The sequence below is a fragment of the Lissotriton vulgaris genome, chromosome 4_1 (genome assembly GCF_964263255.1).
Source record: "Lissotriton vulgaris chromosome 4_1, aLisVul1.2, whole genome shotgun sequence".
In the NCBI taxonomy this organism is placed as follows: Eukaryota; Metazoa; Chordata; class Amphibia; order Caudata; family Salamandridae; genus Lissotriton; species Lissotriton vulgaris.
The window spans coordinates 2,088,652,852-2,088,671,433 of record NC_141691.1 but is presented as its reverse complement, the minus strand read 5'-3'; positions in this window follow the sequence as shown (position 1 = coordinate 2,088,671,433).

Sequence of the window (18,582 nt, the reverse complement as noted above, 5' to 3'; positions counted from 1 at the left end):
CTACCTCCCCCATTTATTTGGATATCTTGAACTAATAGGAGTTCTGTACTCTTTTAGATTTCAATTCAGTGGATACTGTGCTCCACATCCTTTGCTGCTCACCGTAACCTGAATACAGATCTATCAGAAATTATAGGTGACAATTAGACTGCCTTATCAGTTGTTAGATGCGATAACATGATTGCATTTTAATCCAGTTGGATTAGTTTTCTGTTCTGTGCTTTTCTGTCAATGTTGTACAAATGTAAATATTCAATTTTTTTGGTAACAATGTTTTCAAGACAAAAAATGCACTATGTTTCCTTTGCCTTTTTTTAAGATGTTGAAAATCTCTATATTGACTTGCAATATTCAAAGAAAAATCATTGATTCAAATCTATTCTCAATTGTCCAATGATTGTTTTTTCCAAGCATTACCAGGAAGGGGTAATTTGTTTGGTATCTATTAGACATTTAGTTCTTGCCTGACACATGGAGTTTTTTAATACATGTATAATTTTAGTGAGTTTTAACATGCTTTGTTAGTAATTTGAATTCATTGTTTTAATGTAGGGAGTTTTTTCAGCAATGAAATATTCTGTCCTGATGATGGTCTACATGACGACTGCCCACTAGACCGAAATGTCGACACTTCCATCATCTCCACAAACGTTGCGTTGGCACAAACATACAACCAGTTTTCTATAATTTATTTTTGGTTGTCCGTTATATTCACCAGGAGTTGATGTTTTAGTTGTGAACTGTAGAGTAATTATTATCTATATCTCTGTTCATGATTGTTGCTTGAATTTACTTTTCTGTATTTGTCTCCCCAAATTCGTGTTTCATCAGTAAATACAAACATTTTTTGAATATATTTTCTTTCTATGTGTGCTCTCTTTTTACCTTCCTCTGATTTATTTCAACCAATTACTAAGTATGATATCTTGTGGATACATTTGAGCGTGTTACATATGTACGACTCACAACTAAGATTGACTACCTTCTTAAATAAGTCCCTTGTAGCATACTTTGACCTCAACTACATTACTGAAGCAGGCATCAAACAATGGAACATTCCAGAAAATGTATCTTTGGTGATAGCTATGCAGGGATAATTAAAAAGATTATGTTTTCTCTACATTGGACTGTGACATCATCAAACAAAGTAATTGTTAGACCTATGCCTGGCAGTATTAGAGTGGTCGTCCCTAAAACTTGCATGCATTCTGCATTCCTGTTTTGCTGAATTTGCTTTTATTGTCTCAAGATTTTTTGCACTTTACTACTGTTAACCAGTGCTAAAGTGCTTGTGCTCACTTCCTAAAACATGGTAAAATTGGCTTACACCAGATTGACATATTTCCCTTTATTTAAAATTCCTTAGTCAAGTGATATACCATATACCCAGGGCAATACATGAAATGCTACTAGTTAGCCTGCAGCACTTATTGTGCCACCTACTGAAGTAGTCCTTAAAACATGTCTCATGCCTGCCATTGCAGCCTGTGTTCAGTTTTAAAATAATCATTTTGCGTAGCCTAAAGCTCCCTTTTAAAAACATATTGGCCCCCCTGAAAGGTGGCCCTAAACATCCAATAGAGAAGCTGTTCCGGCGTCACATGACTAAGTGTGGTTGGCAGATGGCTTTTGTGTGTTCCTCTAAACACAATAGGGGGACTAGGTGTTGGCAGAATGGGCACACCTGACAGGATGGGAGCGATGGAGTCTGCACAGCTCAATGTGCATTTCAGAGGAACTGCCCCAGACAAACACACCCCAAAAATTCAGATTATCCGTTTGCAATTCAAGAAATCCTGGGACCAGGGCAGGGCGACTAAAAATTCCAAGAGCTTCTGTGGGGGAGAACACCCGAAGTTTACTTTATTCCACTTCAAAGCTGGCACCAGTTACAAAAGAAAGACACTCAGGGCTAGCGATTTACAGTTTTATCGAGAAAAACGGAACCTTACACGAAACACAATCAGGTTTCAGGACTGGGTTCAGCACCGAAACGGCCCTCATTGAGGTTGCCGAGTCGATTAGATGGTCTTTAGACTCAGGGGCATCAGCGATGCTGGTGCTCCTGGATCTATAGGCCACATTCGATACGGTGGACCACGTAAGACTAAGGGCAAGGATGCAGGACACGGGCCTGGAGGACAAGGCACTATGTTGGCTTCAATCCTATCTAACAGATCGCTCTCAGAAAGTCGCATTAGGTGCCTTCTCCTCCAAACCAAAACACCTGTGGTGTGGTGTCCCTCAGGGGTCGGCACTCAACCAGCTCCTTTTTAACGTCTATCTAGCCCCCCTTTTCACCCTGATCGCCAAATGGGGGGTCAAGGCAATCACTTATGCCCACCATACACAACTAGTTTTTCCCTATGTTGAGGTATCAGAGGCAGCTTTTAGCCAAATAAGAGGCTGCCTTCAAGACGTGGCCAAGTGGATGAATACCAATAAACTTAAGCTGAATGCATCCAAAACAGAGGTTCTATTTTTTGGGAAAAATATGCATCCTCCATCAGACCTATGGTGGCCCTCCGAAATGGGTCCTGCCCCTGCCCCTGGAACCATCGCGAAGAACCTAGGAGTAAGATGGGACGTGAATCTCTCTTTCTCCTCGCACGTTCAGCAGGTTACTACTGGATGTTTTCACAAACTCAGGAACCTCCGGAAATTTCTGTCTCTTCTACCTACTGAATGCCGCAAAATGGTGGTACATGCGACAATCACGTCCAGACTGGACTATGCTAACGGCCTTTTCCTTGGCCTGCCCAAATATTTGGTGCAGCGCTTACAGATCATGCAGAATGCGGCTGCGAGATTAATAAAACCAATCCCTTTCAGACATCATATCTCTCCGCATCTGCGCGGCCTGCACTGGCTTCCAGTAGCAAGCAGAGTTAAACTCAAAGTTCTTACCTTAGCGTTTAGAGCTTTGAAAGGTACCTGCTCTACCTACTTAAAACTCAGACTCCCCCGCTACCATCAGGAGAGACATCTACGCTCTAACTCTCAGCTTCAGCTAACTATTCCACGAGTTAGGAAGGCCAGACTTGGGGGCAGATCTTTCTCCGCTGGCACGGCGAAACTTTGGAACGCCCTGCCTTTGGCTATCCAAGCTGCCTCAACAGATGCAAGCTTCAAGAAGCTCCTAAAGACCTGGCTTTTTGTGCAATAAACTTATACCATCTCACCTAGCTTCCTCCCAGCTGATAGCACTCTCCTAGCGCCGGGACACCTCCTTGAGAGGTAGCTGTTTGCGCTCTACAAGCATCAGTAGTAGGAGGCCTAGGGCCCGATGTAGGTAAATCTACATTTACCACTTCATAAATACCGAATCATACCGAATCGGTATTTATGAAGTGGTAAATTAGAAGGGGGGGAGATGTAGGTATTTCAGATTCGGTAAATACCGATCTGTAAGAATCTGTAAGATTCGGTATTTACCGATTCTGTAAATACCGATTCGGTATCCCCCATTGCTTCCTATGGGCCTTGAAGCCCATAGGAATCAATGGGCATTACCGAATCGGTAATTACCGATTCGGTAATTACCGATTTGTGCAAGGGTGCAGGGGGTGTCACTTTGACACCCTCCAGCACCCCAAAAAAAGGCATGTGAGCCATGTGGCACACAGACATGCACTAAGGGCATGTCTGTCTGTCACATGGCATAGATGTGCATGCACACATGTGCATGCACACCTGGATTCGGTATTTTAACACCCAATTGGATTGGGTGTTAAAATACCGAATCTGAAGGGCCTGTGGGACTGAAAGTAGTCCCACCTACTGACAAGGTTACAAGCAGCCTTACCTGTAGGTTGCCTGTAGATGATTTCGCAGAGACGTTATGGACCAACTTCCCCAAATTCTAGGCAACACCTAGTGACTGTTTTAACACACTGAGGTAATTTAATAGAAATCAGGGAGGTAGGCCGGATCGTGGACGCTACCTGCTTCCTTGATTGTCGACCTGCGAAGCAATAAGAAGAACTTTTGTAAATACTGATTTCTACTCTATCTATTTTAGTCCTAACAGGTTTTCTATGATTCTACTTGGGCTTTAGCGAGTCCTACCTGCGACTGGTCAAGATCTGGCGTCGCGTCCGTGTTGTCGTCGTGAAGGGAGGGGTTGGGCAAGGTGATGGTTAACGTAGAAGATGGCTTGTTCAGCGCTTGTTCTCTGTAAGGTAAGTGTTCAAAGAAGAATGATGAGTTACTGCCTTACTAAATTGTTTGCATTATTCATAACGTCCCTTTAAACTATCTTTAACTTACTCTGACTTCTCACCATGCTGTTCTTCACCTTCACTCCCTAATATGTATCATATTAAAACAAAAAGACAAGAAAATGGCAAGGCAAACACAAACACAAAATATCATTAACTCTCTTTCTTTGATAATTCTCAAAGTCTCTAATCCTTTTTCAGAAGTCTTTGTAAATTGTTCTTTTCCTTGGAATCTCTATAGAATTGGAAACTTGAATTCTTTCCAGGTAAGTCTCTAGTTCAAATATCCTCTGGTCGCTTGCTTGCGTGGGGCGCCAATAATTCAAACAAGAAGAAAAAACGGTAACTTAGCTTTTAGTCTTCTTTCCTTCTTTTCAGGTGATGCGCGCGATGAAAGCAGACCTTCGAAATCAGACGTGCAGGCCGTCGTCGTGGGAGTCCAGGAATCACCTCCGATGAGCAACGAAGACAGAAGGCAAAGCGTCGGTTTACGTTGGGTGTGGCTTTTTATAGAGGAACCACACCCAGCCACACCCAAGGAAGGTTGACGCATTGCGCGCCAAATCCATGCGTGCCGTTTTCCAGCGTGCGCGCTGAAAACGGCATCTCTGCTCTCCGCTCTCTGTTCCTTCTCCGAGCCTTCTCCTGCCCTGAACACGAGTCGCAAGACCCTTTCTGTAACAATACCTGCCATTCTCTGGCAATAACGTTCCTCTCTGTCTGGCTCACAACTCGAAACTTGAGCCATGAATCCAACAAACACTTGGCAAAAACAAATGACATCATAGTTATACACATGAATCAAAAAGGCCTGAATCAATGTATAAACAGATCCTGAGTTTTACACAATCACACATTAACATACTGGCGTGCTGGCTGCACGGGACAGGGGTGGGTTTCAAGAGTGGGAAAGTCTACGCCTGCATGTATGTGCATATACGGCAGGTGAGGGATGGAATCATGACAGTACTCCCCTCTCAAGATCCCTCCCAAAATCTGTGGTACAGGTTTCGGTTTGTTAGGATAACGAAGATGAAAGTTCTTGATCAATCGAGCAGAATTTTGAACGTTGGAAAGAGGTTCCCATGTCCGCTCTTCGGGGCCATAACCTTTCCAATGTATTAAGTAAAACAGTTTACCTCGAACTCTCTTTGCATCTAAGATTTTTTGAACCTCAAATTCAGGGACACCATCAACAAGGATGGGTGGTGGATTTTTAAGAAACCTAGTCATTGAATTACAGGGTTTGATCAACGATACATGAAATACCGGGTGAAACTTATACCTACTGGGTAAGGTGAGTTTGACACTGACAGGATTTTTTTTTTTTTTTATTACAAAAGGCCCGATATATTTGGGACGTAGTTTTTTGCAAATAGTCATTCTCAAATTTTTTGTAGATAACCAAACTCTGTCTCCGATTGAGTATTCTGGTGACGGTTTTCTACGTAAATCTGCTGACTCTTTTTGACTCTCTTTCGCTTGAGCTAAATGATATTGAGCCTGTTTCTGAACATGAACCAATCTAGTAATGTGTTCCTCCAGTGATGGTATGGCTGATGGGATGCTTGCTTTTTCTGGAACATTTTTAGGGTGGAAACCATAAACACAAAAGAAAGGTGACAGACTAGTGGAAGAATTGTCTAAATTATTGAAAGCGAATTCTAAAACCCACAAAATGTCTGACCACTCTCTTTCGTCTTCTGCTAAAGCACACCTAAGAAACTGTTCAATAGTTTGATTCGTCCTTTCAGTTAAACCATCAGTCTGAGGATGATAACCTGAGGACATGCGAATGTCCATGTTCAAAGTCTTTCCTAATTCTTGCCAGAAGTGAGAGATAAACTGTGGACCTCTGTCAGAAATAATTACAGAGGGAATTCCATGTAACCTAATGATTTCTTTAGAGAAGATTTGAGTCAATTCTCTTGCAGTAGGGATGCCTTTTAATGGTATGAAATGAGCCATGCGAGAAAAGTGATCTACCACAGTCAAAATAGTGTTGAACCCTTCTTTGGTCTCTGGAAGCTCCACGATAAAGTCCAGCGATATCGTGTGCCAAGGTTGAGGCGAAATTGGGAGAGGTAGCAAGAAACCACTAGGTGCTTGATGTTGTGTTTTTTGTTGGATACAAATCACACAAGTTTCTACATAATCTTTTACATCATTCAACAAGGTTGGCCACCAAAACCTTCTTTTGATTGACTGACTAGTTTTAGCAACTCCTGGATGTGCACACATAAGAGGATCATGATGTAATTGTATCACCCTTTTTTGCAGTTCTTGCGTTGGTACAACAATTTGCTCATTCAAATACAATAATCCTTCTCTAATTTGCATTCAAGGATACAAAGTTTTCCATTCTTGAAGGGTCTTATCCTGAACTCTCAGTTTAATGTCTTCTACAATATCAGTGACCACCACTCCCACCTTGAAGCAAGTCTGAGGTAATACTGGTTGAACTTCTTGAAGAGAACTCTCCTTCTCCTCTATGGTCCCCAAACGTGATAATGCATCTGCCTTTAAATTCTCTCTTCCCGGACGATAAGTAATTACAAAATTGTAATCATTAAAAAACATTGTCCACCTTAGCTGTCTAGCAGTGAGAGCTTTCACAGAGCGTAAAAATTGTAGGTTCCTGTGGTCGGTGTAAATTGATATTGGATGTCTTGCCCCTAACAAGTAATGGCGCCATTCTTCGAAGACTGCTTTTATGGCTAACAATTCCTTGTCAGCTATGGCATAATTCTGTTCGGTAAGGGTTAGCTTTCTTGAGTAGTATGCGATTGGATGCATTTGACCAGTGTTTTTGTGCCTTTGAGATAAAATGCCCCCTATAGCAAACTGTGAAGCATCAGCCTCTACAATGAATGGATTAGAAGGGTCAGGGTGCATTAACACAGGTGCTGAAGTGAAATGATTTTTTAGATTTTGAAAAGCTTCTTCAGCATCAGTATTCCAATCAAATTTTGTGTTCTTCCTCAATAACTTAGTAATTGGGGTTACCAATTGTGAAAAATTACGTATAAAACGTCTATAAAAATTTGCAAACCCCAAGAAACTTTGTACTTGTTTAACTGAAGAAGGGCTGGTCCAATCTAGAACTGCCTGAATCTTCTTAGGATCCATTTCAATACCATCTGGGCTCAGGACATATCCCAAGAAATCCACTTTGGTGGTGTGGAAGACGCTCTTTTCCAGCTTTATGTACAAGGAGTTGTCAAGTAGTTTTCGAAGAATAGCTCTTACCTGTTGTACATGTTCTACGGTGTTTTTAGAATAGATGAGTATGTCATCTATGTACACAATGCAACAGATATCCAGAAATTCTCTCAAAACCTCATTTATGAAAAATTGAAAAGCTGCGGGAGCATTACAAAGTCCGAATGGCATGACCTGGTATTCGTATAAACCAAATTTAGTACGAAATGCTGTCTTCCATTCGTCTCCGCTGCGGACTCTAACCAAATGATAAGCTCCCCGCAAATCTAATTTAGTGTATATCTTAGCATCTTTTAATTGGTCCAAAAGTGTCGGAATCAGAGGGAGAGGGTATCTGTTTTTGATGGTAACATTGTTTAGAGCTCTATAGTCGATGCATGTTCTCAACTCTCCCCCCTTTTTCGGAATAAAAAAGAGGGGGGAGGATACAGGAGATTTCGAATGTCGGATAAAACCATTGGCCAGATATTCGTCTAAATATTCTCTTAGGTGCTCGTTTTCTTTTTCGGTAAGTGCATAGATTCTACTACACGGCAATGTAGCCCCTGGTACCAAATCTATCCGACAATCGAAATCCCGGTGAGGGGGTAGTGTGTTAGCCTTCTTTTTGTCAAATACATCATGGAGATCGGAATATTCTTCTGGAATTCCTTCCAGTAGGAGTATGCTCTTTGAAGTCAAGGGAAAATTATTTCCTAGGATTATCACTTGGGAGTCTGGTGTTGTTAGACAAGAAGATACACAATGATCTGAGTCAAATAACAGGGTTCTTTCCACCCAATCAATTTTGGGATTGTGTTTGACTAACCAAGGTATCCCTAAAATCAAGCAAAATTGAGGGGCGTCTATGACATCAAATGTTATGTTCTCCTTATGTTTTTGTAAACAAGTCATTGACAGTATTTCAGTGTGAAATTGAATTAGTCCCGATGATAACTCCTTACCATCCACCGCTTTAACCACTTCTGGGTGTTGTTTGGCTTTAGTTTTGAACTCTAACTTCTGCAAAAACATAGTATCTATGAAGTTGCCTGTAGCTCCGGAATCAATCAAAGCATCAACAGTCCATTCCTTCCCCTTTTCTGTTTCAGATTGCAGAGTAACTGTAATACTAAGATGATGGGAAGTAAGCTCAGGAGTTATTGAGGCCAAGCTAGATAACTCACTCGACAATCTGACCTCTTGATTAGCCGAGCCGGTTAGTTTTCCGACTGTTGTACTAGAGCCACCTCCGAATTCTTACTCTTAGGTTTATTTGGGCGAACTGGACATTCCTTGACGAAATGACCTGATTTGCCGCAATATAAACACTGATTCGATTTTCTTCTCTTGTCCTTCTCTTCCTTACTCAGGGGCCCTTTAATTGTACCTATTTGCATTGGTTCGACTCCAGAATCTAACTTTGACGAACTTTCAGGCTTAACAGTATTGTACCTTTCCTTAAAAGCGAACACCTTAACTTCTGTTTTACCTTTTTCTCCTCTGCGTTCTAAAAGTCGATGATTAAGCTTGACTACTAAATCAATAAAATCTTCGATGGTATCTGGTGGGTCTAAGATCTGTGTGACCATATCTTTTAACTCATCTCTAAGCCCTTTGTAAAAAAGGGAAACTCTTTTTTCTTCCGGCCAGCGGGCCTCAATGACAAGTCTATTGAACTGGGAAATGTAATGTAACAAGTCCGAAGACCCTTGTTTGAGATGCAACAACTCATGGTCTGCGGACTGGACAAAAACGTGCTTGGCAAACAACTTTTTCATAGTATTCTTAAAAAGTCTAAGGTTATATAAAATTGGGTCATCGCGTTCTACAATTGGCACAGACCAAAGGGCTGCATCCCCCCCTAGATATGACAAAATAAAGGCTACCTTAGAGGAATCATCTGGGAAGGCTGCTGGCTTGGCTATGAAATGCAAATGGCATTGATTTAAAAAGATCGAAAACTTATTACTATCTCCCAAAAAGCGTTCAGGAGGTGCTAAAGGTACTGTAATTGGAGTAACTACCTGAATCTGAGTTGGAGCAGAGGAAGAACTGGGACCAGAATGCAAGGTCTGAAGTCCTGGCTGAAACGTGGCTGGTTTCAGAACCGGTTTTTGTGTTGAGGGAAACCCCCACTGACTAGAAGCAGATTGAATATTGCTCTGAATATCTGTGATATCTCTACGAAGGGCTGCGTTTTCGGCTTGAATAGCCGTTAACACGGTTGCAATATCTTGCAAAGAACTTGCGATGGAAGGATCCATAACGTCTGGGCGAAAATATCGTCGTGGGCTTTGCCTTCTGACAAGGTTACAAGCAGCCTTACCTGTAGGTTGCCTGTAGATGATTTCGCAGAGACGTTATGGACCAACTTCCCCAAATTCTAGGCAACACCTAGTGACTGTTTTAACACACTGAGGTAATTTAATAGAAATCAGGGAGGTAGGCCGGATCGTGGACGCTACCTGCTTCCTTGATTGTCGACCTGCGAAGCAATAAGAAGAACTTTTGTAAATACTGATTTCTACTCTATCTATTTTAGTCCTAACAGGTTTTCTATGATTCTACTTGGGCTTTAGCGAGTCCTACCTGCGACTGGTCAAGATCTGGCGTCGCGTCCGTGTTGTCGTCGTGAAGGGAGGGGTTGGGCAAGGTGATGGTTAACGTAGAAGATGGCTTGTTCAGCGCTTGTTCTCTGTAAGGTAAGTGTTCAAAGAAGAATGATGAGTTACTGCCTTACTAAATTGTTTGCATTATTCATAACGTCCCTTTAAACTATCTTTAACTTACTCTGACTTCTCACCATGCTGTTCTTCACCTTCACTCCCTAATATGTATCATATTAAAACAAAAAGACAAGAAAATGGCAAGGCAAACACAAACACAAAATATCATTAACTCTCTTTCTTTGATAATTCTCAAAGTCTCTAATCCTTTTTCAGAAGTCTTTGTAAATTGTTCTTTTCCTTGGAATCTCTATAGAATTGGAAACTTGAATTCTTTCCAGGTAAGTCTCTAGTTCAAATATCCTCTGGTCGCTTGCTTGCGTGGGGCGCCAATAATTCAAACAAGAAGAAAAAACGGTAACTTAGCTTTTAGTCTTCTTTCCTTCTTTTCAGGTGATGCGCGCGATGAAAGCAGACCTTCGAAATCAGACGTGCAGGCCGTCGTCGTGGGAGTCCAGGAATCACCTCCGATGAGCAACGAAGACAGAAGGCAAAGCGTCGGTTTACGTTGGGTGTGGCTTTTTATAGAGGAACCACACCCAGCCACACCCAAGGAAGGTTGACGCATTGCGCGCCAAATCCATGCGTGCCGTTTTCCAGCGTGCGCGCTGAAAACGGCATCTCTGCTCTCCGCTCTCTGTTCCTTCTCCGAGCCTTCTCCTGCCCTGAACACGAGTCGCAAGACCCTTTCTGTAACAATACCTGCCATTCTCTGGCAATAACGTTCCTCTCTGTCTGGCTCACAACTCGAAACTTGAGCCATGAATCCAACAAACACTTGGCAAAAACAAATGACATCATAGTTATACACATGAATCAAAAAGGCCTGAATCAATGTATAAACAGATCCTGAGTTTTACACAATCACACATTAACATACTGGCGTGCTGGCTGCACGGGACAGGGGTGGGTTTCAAGAGTGGGAAAGTCTACGCCTGCATGTATGTGCATATACGGCAGGTGAGGGATGGAATCATGACACCTACATCCCAAATTTAAAAATCGGTAAAATTACCGATTCGGTATTTTTGCGATTCGGTAATTTTACCGAATCGGTAAAATACCGAATCGGACAGAAAAAGGTCCCCTACATCTCAGTAGGCCAAATACCGGTCGGAAACGGTAGAAATCGGCCGTTTCCGAACGGTATTTGGTACCTACATCGGGCCCCTAGACCTTAGATATTGCACCTATCACAAGGTAGGAATGGTAACACAGAGTGGTGCTTTGAGCAAGGGACAAGCCTCCTTATTCGACATAAGTGGAAATTGTCCACAAACTTATGCACTGGAAAGATCAACACTCACTGTCATTGATTTTCTTTGGGTATATATCTTAGTTAAGGCAGTATTTACAAATACCAACTTGAGTACAACACTATTTATTCAAAGTATACAAAAACGCACAAGTGCACAACTCAAAATCAAGCAATATATTAAATTCTAGCTACAATAATCACAGGAGTAGAGTTCCTTAGTTTTGATTTCTTTTTATTCCAAAGTGCGGTGGAAAAGATTGTACAGCCAACGCATTTCGTCCCACTTGGGACTTCTTCAATTAAAAACATAACCAATGCTCAGCCGAGCATTTAAGACAGGCATCTAATAGTTAACATTGGCATAACATTTATGTCCAGTCTAATAACATAGATTCATCTAAAAATACATTCAAGAGCTAGATCCAAAAATAGGGCAGGAGCTGAAATTTCGCATTTTGAGATGATTTTTCATATTGTTCAATCATTATATTTTAAACTCAGGACAGTTTGTCTACTATTATCAATATTTCATATGTTCCTAGAGTCTATTACAAGTAACATTTTTAAGAGAAATGAAGAGAGGAATAATTCAATACTAACAAAACCTGTAAGTAGGAGGTAAGAGGGAGAAAAGAAGGAAAAGTGAGATGTGATTGATAAAGGCATATGCAATTAGAAAACCGAAGAACTGATATATATTGAATTGTGCAAGTCGTGGATTAGTAGTGTGATCTGCATAATATTTACAGATCAGAAAAGCAAGCCCATCAAGGCTATTAGGTCAATGAAATAAGAAAAATAGGGACCCTTTTGTTTTAGGATTTAATGAATTCACAGTGTTTATCCGTAGTATTTTCTCAAACGTCCAGACAAACATCAAAATCCAAAATAGGCGTGCCAACCTACCGGTTTCTAATTCAAGTAGTCATGTTGATAAGTCCTAAATAATGAGGTTGTCGTGCCGAACATAAATCCTGGATCTTGATAATGGATCTTGAAAAGGATGAGACAAGCGACTAATTATTTGAGCAACCAATGGCTATAAACGTCTACGTATGAGTGCAAAAAAATTCTTACATGTGATATAAGTATCCAAGAGTCTCAAAGGGATGACCAGAAGATATTTAGTGAAGGCAGAGACCAGTCAGAGATTCAGAAATGTAGATCGCGCCGATCTTTTAGTATAAAAGAGGGGTATGTGCGTCTCGAACTGTTTAAGAATGAAAGGACAAGGAATCAGGAATGTACATATTACAAGGTAGGGACAACCAAATTAACAGGCAAACTGACTCCTAATCATGTCACAGACTGTAGGTCAGTAAACTTACATTCCAAGTCAGGAATTGTGGCGCAGGGGCCAGTGTCAAATGCTGGATATGTAAAAAAAGGTTGTGACCGGTAATTAAGAAAGCACGCAGCCAAATTTGGTGATTCTGCTAATGAGGACAACAAAAGGAAGCAGAAGTGAATATAGAAAAATGGTAGGGTTCAGGTTTTTTAATGTCTTTATTTCGATAGTAAAATCATAAAAGACAAATCAAGAAAACATTACAATACATATCAACCACTATACAATAATTAGGAAGAAAACAACATTAATCATATTATTAAAAAATACATTTGAAGTCTCAGCTAAAACTAATTATTAAACCATGAAAATTTACAAAGACATAAATAAACCTGGAGCTATAAGTTGAATTTACACATTATGCACATTTTACAGAATTTGATGGGATCTTGCATAGTACAGTTAGGGTGAGTTCCTTCTAGCCCTTATTGCCCATGCCCAGCCTAAAAATGTGGCCAAGCATATCACAAATATTTCCGATGTATTAGTTTTTAAGACCCTAATCGCCTCGGAGGACCTTTTACAAGAGAGGCGTTTGAGCAGGGGTTTTACCCATGTAATGCAGGGTTCTAAATACTGCGGGCAGGCGAATAGTAGATGACCCTCTGTTTCCTTTTGACTTGGGCCCTAAAAACAACGTCAACTTGAGAATGTTTTGCCCCAAGACGAAGTGAAAGAATTCAATGGTAGGGTGCCCACTTGAAACTTATGATACAGTTTCTTGTCCAGTGGTCTGGTGATGATATCCCAGTAAGTCTCACGGGAGGGGTCTGAGCTTAAAGCTTAAGAATCTTCCCGTGAGGCTGCCAGAACTGGAAGCGATTGCCAAAGAATGACGATTTGAGGCCCAAAATAATTCTTTGAATTCTTTTTTGGATGGGAAGGTGTTGGTGCCTGGAGAATCCCACAGATGTTTTAGACCCATATCATACAGACTCTTTTTCACCGAACGAAGCCAGGGGATTCTTTCAGAGCCCCCCATCGACCTCACTTCCGCTAACTCCCTAGCAAAGAATATCAGGTCAGGGGAGGTCCACAAGCGCCTCCAGAGGGCCTCTACTCTGAATCTTGCCATGTCATTAATTGGTGGGCAGCCCATGTCATGGCAAAGGGGTATCAATGGAGACGATTGAGGTAGCCCTACCAAATTCCTAAGGAATTTGCACTGGGTTCTATAGAGACTAGAGAGGTCCATAAATCCCCATAGGTCAGCCCCATTGAGTATGGCAGCGTTTATTTTAGTATCGTATATTTTCAAGGCAGGGATAACCCGTTTGGTAATGGATCTCTTCTGCTCGCGCAAAAGACAGCCGGTTAATTGAGCAAGTTTCAGCTGTTGGGCCGTGATTTGCTCTTTCCCGGACAGACGGCGGTCCAAGGTGACCCCCAGATAAGTCATGGTTTCAACTTGTTCCAAGTTGACCCCACTCAGTTGTACGTTGCTATGTACGATGTTATTCCTGGTAAAACTATAAACTTTGTTTTACCCACATTTATCTGGAGATCCTTTTCCACACAGAACTCCTCAAAACGGTTCAAGGCCCGCTGTAGGCCTATCCGTGTCTTGGATAGGAGTAGGGTGTCGTCAGCGAAGATAAGCATGGGGAATTTGGTCCCTGCTAGTGATGGGGCATCAGTATGGGTGGCCGTAAAGAATTTTACAACTTGGTCTATGAAGAGCAGGAAGAGAACGGGCGCAAGGACACATCCCTGGCGCACTCCACGGGTAACCGGGAAAGAGTCTGTATATTGTCCTTGTCCTCCACACCTTACCCTAGCGTAGTTCTCTTCATGCATTCTGATGATTAGATCTAGTAGTTCTCCAGGTAAGCCCAAGTCCCTCAGTACCTGCCACAATTTACCCCTGGGTACAAGGTCGAAGGCTGACTTCAGGTCTATAAATGCTGCGAAGATGGTACCACCGCCTAACGTGACCACCTTCAAAAAAAATCATACAAAATCCGAACACCTGATCAATAGTGCTCGTTCCAGCTCTGAAGCCTGCCTGCAGGGGAGATAGTATATTTTCGGAGACCATCCACCCTTGCACTCTAGCCAAGATCATTCGGGCAATAACCTTTTGTAGGCAGTCAATTAAACTAATCGGGCGGTAATTGCCCGGATTAGATCTGTCTCCTTTTATGTATATAGGAAAGATCTCATCCCCCTTCCATGTTTTGGGGATGCATGCGCCATTTGCTATAGCATTGGCTATTTTGGTTATGTATGGCACCCAGAGGTCTGTGTTTGATTTGAACAAATAAGCTGGTATTTGGTCCAACCCCGGAGCTTTCCCCCGTTGGGTCAAACCAAGAGCCATCTCAGCCTCAATGTTAGTAAAGGACAGGGTTACACCACAAGTGGGCGTTACATACAGTTTATCCGGCTTTGGAGGAGGGTCGATGCCCGCCGAACTGAATTGGGATGAATAGTGAGTTATCCAGACTTCTGGGGACACATGATTGGTTGGAGTTCGAGAATCACCATCCTTCCCCCATTTTACTATGTACCAAAATTTGGTCTGGTTATTTGTTTTAGTAGCTTCCAAGAGGTCGGCCCAATAACCATCCTCCCACGCTCTTTTGGCTTCCCACTGTACTCTTTTGTAACGTTTCCTGGCCTCCTTTACAGCACACATGTTTCTGGATTTAACTTTTACAATTAGATTGCTGTGGGCCTCCCTGCAATCTTTGTTGTACCACTTTGCCCTGATTGCATGCGATCGCCCAACACCCTTCTGACAAGGTTTGGTAAGGAGTAGCTTGAGCTCGGCAAAACACTGTTCATGTAAGTCCATGATTTTGTTTGGTTCTATGGTACCTCTCCCAATGCCCTCTAGCAGCATTTTCTTTGATGCAAGCATAACCACATTTTCTATGTTAGACTGTAGGAATTCGTCTCCTGAAATATTACACCATTTCAACCTCCTGCGATCATTAGAAAGCATTACAACCCCTTGCCCCAAGGGAACCGGGTCTTCCGGTCTTACCAAACCATGCAACCTTAATTTCAATGACAAAGGGTTGTGATCGCTTTCTGGGCGGGGTACAACTTCCATATCGACCAACAAAGCCCAGAATTCCATTTTTAAGAGGATGTAGTCTATGCGGCTTTTTCTCAAACCGTTATCAAAGGTAAAAGTGGCACCAAGGTCGGAAGGAGTGCGTCCATTTACTGCCCTTAACCTCCAGGTGAGACAAAGTGTAGTCCAGTTCAGGGTGGCCTCCGTTGATTTAACAGGTTTACTGGACAGTAGGTCCGGTATGTTCCATGTTGCATCCTCTTCGGACCCCCAGCTGTCCCCTGCAACGTAGAGCGGCTCAATAGTGCAGTTTAAATCGCCAGCTAGCAGGATGAGGGTTCCTTTGTTCCACCCCGCTAGAAGGTTATCCAGGGCATCCACCATCTGGGGACAACGTCCACCAGGGAAGCCACGAGAGTAGATGTCAATGATGAGCATATCCTGGGCGCCTTCCTTGCTCAACTTAATAGCCAATAGGTCGGGAATGTCCTCATAAAGCTCTGTTATTTTGTATCCCCATGCCTGTTTGACCCACATAGTCAATCCCCCTGAAGCTCGCCCTTTATTGCTCTTGAGCGCAGGTTTGGAAAAGTTTAAAAAGCCAACTTTATGAATGGGTTCGGTTGCCCAGGTCTCTTGTAGTAGCACTACATCAAAGTTGTCGATAAACTCCAGCCAGTCCTCAGAGTTCATGCGAGCCTTCAATCCCGCAACATTCCAGGACACAATGTTAAATGATGCTGTTGTGGGTTCTGCAGTGTTGTTACCTAGGTTGGGAGGGGGGGATTTATTGGAATGGTGCAAGTGGGCATATTTCTAACCACTGTACCATGGCCACTATTTCTTCCTTTTTGTCTGGCATGAACTGGTTACCTAATACAGGTGTTATTGGGGTTTGGTGAAAGGTTAGTACTTCATCCCTACTAACAACAGGGGGATTATTCATCAAACTGGGTGAAAACAGTCAATCTACCAGCTCCAAGTCGGACAAGGGTCCAAAGTGGTTGAAGAGTAGGGGGTACTGTGGTAAATGAGGTGTTCTTGGCCCTTTATTCCTCCCGTCTCTCACTCTCCACTGACTAGGACCCATGGGAAGGTTACTATGTGTATGAGGGTAAAAGTAGGTAAGATCCAAGGATTGGACATCGCCCTGGCGAGCAAATCTAGCTTTTCGTCGTATGGTGTCTACCACCCAGGGGTCCTTGAATAAAATCAGAATACAGGCCCCTTCCAGATCTTTGGTGCCATTGCCCACCCAGTCTACTCTCCTTACATAAAGAATTTCTGTTCGGGATGGTGGTGGTAGGGTACGGTTTTTGTTTAACCAGTAAATTGCTCTATTACGCAATTCCCCTTGTGTCTCCCTAATTCCGTCTCTTAAGGGAGCAACCCCAGTTAAAACTATAGTATATTGGGTTGCTTCTGGGGGTAGAGTGACTCGGGGTGAGGGGCGCATCTTTTGTTTACCCAAAAACTGCGTCCTTGAAGAATTGTGATTGTTTCTTCCCCTAGTGGATGATTGGGCAGGGGTATTGTTGGATGGTTTTATCATGCCTTTTGACATAGACGAGTTAGCCTTATCTAAAGTAGGTTTGAGTGGATGTTTTTTCCCTGGTGCGTTGGCTGGGGAACCTCCACTTGTGGTGGAAGATGTGTCAACGGACCTTGCCCCTGCTATCAGTTTGTTAATGGCTACCCCTGATGGAACGGGCTTGGTTACCTGTGTCACTATGGGATGACTAACTTTTTGTGTTTTGCCCAGTGCCAGATTACGAGCCCCTATCACAGAGCTGGGCATAGATAGTTTTTGCAATATGCCCAGATTAGTATTTACTACGGTTTCCAGTGCATCAATTTTGGCGGTTATCAGCCTTGTTCTCTCCAAAACTGGGAGCAGAATGGTTTTTAGCATGGCCTCAATTTTGACCAACAAAATCTCGTCACTATTGAGGCATGTTGGACAAGGATTGGATGACCCCAGGGGAGCGAATGATGGACAATACACGTTTGGGAAACCAAGGGGTGGTTGTGGAGCTGGAAGGGTCGCACTACGAATATCATTCAATTTGGGTTGTTTTTGATCTTTCTCCCCCTGTGGGCTCGAGACATGTTTTCTCTTACGTGATATCGGTTTCAGGGATGTTTGAGTCAGCTCAGTCAGGTTAGGTGGTATAGAATCAGTAGATTGCGGTGAGTTAACAAAGCTAAGTTCATCTTCCCCTATTTTCTGACCCACGTCCTCATCCCCTGACTGGTTAACAATGAGTTTCAGGGCCCTGGAGTCTGGGGGTGAGGGTAGAATCACCCCCTCAGCATCCACATGGACTATTGCCTCTGTCTTAATAGAATAGATGCAGTTAGATGCTGCATGGGGGACAGGGCTTTTGACTGAAGCTAGTCCACCCATAGAGGAGCGCTTTCTAGTAACTAGGTCTAGGGACAGCCTTTTTTCTACCATTTCTATTTCTTTTTCCAGGATCCCAGTGGCTCTGGTAATGAAGGCATCCAGGGGGCCAGAGACCACACCCTTTGAAGTTTGTAACTGGACTAGGCGTTCTTTCCCTGATCTCAGTGTCATGATGGATTTCAGTGTGTTTAATTTTAATATTCCTCAGTTCTTTTAATACTATGTAACACCTTCCCTTGCAATAACAGACGATGGTGGTGTACCTTTAGATCCTGCGCTGGTGATGTAAAAAATATATCTGAAGGTGATTTTGGCAGGGGTACTGGCCCAACCCAACCTCGTTCGACCACGGACTGCCACAGACGGTCCCGCCCTTGTCCCGGGCTTCTCCCGGGAC